Below are 4,600 nucleotides of genomic sequence, written 5' to 3' on the forward strand. Positions count from 1 at the left end.
ACTGGCAGAGGGGAAATCAGAATCTCAGCTGTGGGTCAAATAATGATTGATAAAGTTTGCACACTACTTCCATAGTTTTGTAATTCACATTACAATTTATATCGCTCCACAGCGTAAGTGTATTTTCACAATATTGTCTTTTTGTAATTTTCATGTCTTGGTATGTACAGAAAAGCCTTTGTATCCTGTATTTTGTGTTGAATAAACACATTTCATTATTGAGGAAGAAAGGACCTGCTCCGATGGGACAGTCATCATCTGAACCGTGCTGGGACCAGAATCCGAGTGAATCATCACCAGGGCTGTAGACAGAGCTTTAAACTGATTAGGAGTATGTGTGTATGTGCGGGGTGGGGTGCGGTTATAGGGTTTAATTAGAGATGCCGAATTAAAAGAGGAGGTAAGAGTACAGAATTCAGCAGACGTTATTAAAATCTCCAGCGCAGACACAAATAGGATAGAGCATTTGGAAATGTTTAACAATCAAACTTCAAGTGCACTGTACAAATTAATGACCATGAGAAGTGGGACGGTTAGTGCAGGACTGAAGGGGTTACAACTGAATGCATGCTGTATAAGGAATCAGGTAAATGAGCTTGTGGTGCAGAATTAATTCGGCATGTTTGAAGCGATGGTCATCACGGAGATGTGGCTGCAAGGGGATCTGAATATTTATGGATATTTATCCTATCGAAAAGATTGGCAGGTGGGCAGAGGGTATGGATTTGCATTATTAGTAAGAGATGAAATTAAATCAATAGTAAGAAAGGAAGTAAGGTAAGATGGTGTAGAATCTGCGTGGGTAGAATTGAGCAACCACAAAGGTAAGACAACCACAGTTGAAGTCTTGTACAGGGCTCCACAGAGTAGTCAGGAGCTGGGGCACAAGATCCACCAGGCGATAGAAAAGATGTGTAGGAAAGGCAAAGTACAGTAATCATGGGTGATTTCAGTATGCGGGGAACTGGGAACATCAGATTGGTAGTGGTTCGCAAGAAAAGGAATTTTAGGAATGTTTATGAGATGGCTTTTCAGAGCAACTTTTGGTGGAGCCCACTCGGGGTGAACAGATGATATTGGATTTAATGCTGCAGGATTCGTAAGGGAGATTAGGGTGAAGGTAAACTTTGGAAGCAATGATCAGAACATGGTTGAATTTATTCTGCAATTTGAGAGACAGAAGATAGAATCAGAGGTAACAGTATTTCAGCTGAATAAAGACAACTACAGAGGTATAAGAGAGAAGTTGGGTAGAATTGACTGGGAGAGAGGTCAAGCATTAAAGACAGGGGAACAGCAATGGCAGTAGATTCCAAGATTAATTCACGAGACACAGCAGAGATTCTTGCCGAAGAATAGAGGCATGGTACATGGAGGATGAGACAGCCAGGGCTGACGAGGGAAGTCAATGATTGCATACAAGCAAAAGAGCAAGCGTATAATGTGTTGAGGGGGAGTGGGAAACTTCAGAATTGGAAACTTACAACGACTAACAGAGGGCAAAAAAAGGGCAGAGAATATTAGATATGGAGGTAAGCTAACCAGTAATAGAAAGGAGACTGTAAGAGGTTCTTTAGATACATAATGTGCCAAAGAGAGGCAAAAGTGAATATGGATCACTGGAAAATGATGCTGGAGAGACAGTAGTGGGAAACAAAGAAATGAATGAGGAACTTCGCATCAGTCTTCATGGTGGAAGACACGAGTAATTTCTCAAAAATTGAAGATAGTGAGAGGGCAGAGCTGAGTATGATGTTCATCACCAAGAAGAAGATGATAGAAAACTGAATGGCCTGAATTTGGATAAATCACCTGAACCATATAGACTACATCCCAGCATTGTAAGGGAGATAGCTAAAGAGGTAATGAAAGTTCAAGTGGTAATATTTCAGGGAAGACTAAAATCAGGAAAGGCTGGAAAATTGCTAACATGTCACTCCATTTAATGAGGGAGTTAGGCAGAAGATGGAAAAATACAGACTGAGTAGCCTAACCTTGTTGTGGGTAACATCCTGGAATCCATCATGAAGGATGGGATTTCTGAATACTTGGAAGTATTTAGTAAAATAGTGCAAAGTCAGCATTGTTTCATCAATGGGAGGTCATGCCTGACAAACCTGTTGGAATACTTTGAGGGAGTAACAAGCAGATTTGACCAAGGAGAACCAGTAGATGTTATCCACCTGCTTCTCTAAATTCCATTGATAAGGTACCACGCAGGAAAGCTATTGAGAAAGATTAGGGCTCCTGGTGTTACAGGCAAGGTGCTAGCTTGGATGGATGAACGGTGCCTGACAGAAATAAGAGAGTGGGGATAAAAGTGTCCTTCTCCGGATGGCATCCAGTGACAAGTAGTATTCCTCAAGATTCAGTGTTGGGACCATAAAATTCGCTTTGTGCATTAATGGTCTACATGAAGGAACTGAGGGCATTCTGGCTAAGTTTTCAAAAAGTGCAAAGATGGAATAGAGGCATAGGTAGCATCGAAGAGGTGGTTCGGCTGCAGGAGGGTGCAGTAGCACCTCTAGCAGCCCTCTGATGCTCGCCGTCCAGACCACCAACCTCAGGATACAACGCATCATCCTCCTCCATTTCTGCCAGTAACATTCCGACCACACCACCAGAGATATCCTTCCCTCCCCACCCCTATCAGCATTCTGCAGAGACCATTCCCATCACGACTCCCTCGTTACGTTCACACATCCCCCCTCACACACCCCAACAAACCACCTTTCCCTCCCGGCACCTTCCCTTGCCATTGCAAGAGGTATGAAAACTGTGCCAACAACTTCCTCCTCACCTCCATCCAAGGCCCCAGAGGATCCTTCCACATCAGGCAGAGAATATCCTGTGAATCCAAACACCTCATCTACTCTGTTCTCTTGCTCCTGGGCTCCTCTACACTGGGGAGACAGGACATCACCTTGCAGAACGGTTCAGGAAACACTCTCCATCACACACCCAACAACCCCACTTCCCTGTGGCTAAATACGTCGCCTCCCCCTACCACTCCTCCAAGGACATGCAAGTTCTTGGCCTCCTCCACTGCCACATTCTAGCCACCACACATCTGGAGGAAGAGCCCACCTTGGGACCTTTCAACCACACGGTATCCTGTGCAATGTCGCCTGTTTCCTCATCTCCCCTCCCTCCACGTTATCCCAGATTTAACCCTCCAACTGATCACCGCCTGTTGAACTGTCCGACCTGTCTATCTTCATTTCCATCTCTCCACTCCACCTTCCACTCTCACCACTCACCTTCCTCCCAGCTCCTCCCATTCATCTCTCTACCCTCTTCCGCCCACCCACTTCATTCCTGATAAAGGGTTTATAACTGAAAGGTCGAATATCCTGCTCCTCTGAGTTCGCCTGACTGGCTGCTCTTTTCTAGCACCACACTTGTTGACTCTGTTCTCCAGCATTCTCGGTCCTCACTTTCTCCTGCTGAAGGATTTGCACAGGTTAGGGGAGTGAGCAAATAAGTGGCAGATGGAGTATAACGAGGGCAAGTGTGAGGTCATGCAGTTTGCCAGGAAAAATAAAGGCATGGACTATTTACAAAATAGCGAGCAAGTTCAGAATACTTGGCGGCGGAGTTGGGGGGGCGGTTCTGGTCCAAGGATCTTGAAAGGTAAACCCGACGGTTGTCAGCAGTTGGGAAGATAAATAAAATGATACCATTTATTTCAAGAAGGCTTGAATATAAATGCAGGGATGTATTTTTGAGGCTCTATAAGATTTTGGTCAGGCTACATTATTGTGCACAGTTTTGGGTCCCATATCTCAGGAAGGATATACTGGATCTGGAGCATTTTCTGATGAGATTCACAAAAGTGGTCCCAGGAAAGAAAAGCTTAACAGATGAAGAACATCTGAGGGCTCGGGGTCTATATTTGATAGAGTTCGGAAGGCTGTTAGGAGGTCTAATTGAAACTTACAGAATATTGAATGACCTAGACAGGGTGGATTTTGGGAAGATATTGCCAATGGAGGGGAGACTCGGACCCGAGTGGACAGAGTAAAGAGAAGACTTTTTTTCAGACACAGATAAAGACGAGCCTCTTCAGCCAGAGAGTAGTGAATCTAGGGAATTCACTGCTATAGAAGGCTGTCCAGGCCAGGTAATTGAGTATATTGAAGAGTAAGACAGATAGGTTCTTAATTATAAATGGGATGAAGGGTTACAGATAGAATATGCAAGAATGGGTTTGAGAAGCGTAATAGCCATCATTAAATGGCGGAGCAGTCTCAATGGGCTGAAAGGCCAAATTTCTGCTCCAATGTCTTCTGGTCATATGGTTAATATTGGCTCTCCTCATTCCTCATTGGAGATATATCCTGGAATTCGACCTTCTTTTGCTTTATAAAGAGTAACATCCCAACACTGATGACTAGGAAATATCATGTTTCCTCCCACCAGTCTCTGCAGCCATGTTCCCAATATCATAATCACACTGAAATTGAAAACCAGTGCATGGTACTTAATCACAGTTGATTGAAATCGACAACATTAACAGCATGACCCTCACCTGCCCTCTCTGATCCACGACAAACCATCTGAATTGTCTGTCACGTCATAATCTCTGTTAACATGTCCA

Source organism: Chiloscyllium punctatum, chromosome 18 (genome assembly GCF_047496795.1).
Source record: "Chiloscyllium punctatum isolate Juve2018m chromosome 18, sChiPun1.3, whole genome shotgun sequence".
NCBI classification, from domain to species: domain Eukaryota; kingdom Metazoa; phylum Chordata; class Chondrichthyes; order Orectolobiformes; family Hemiscylliidae; genus Chiloscyllium; species Chiloscyllium punctatum.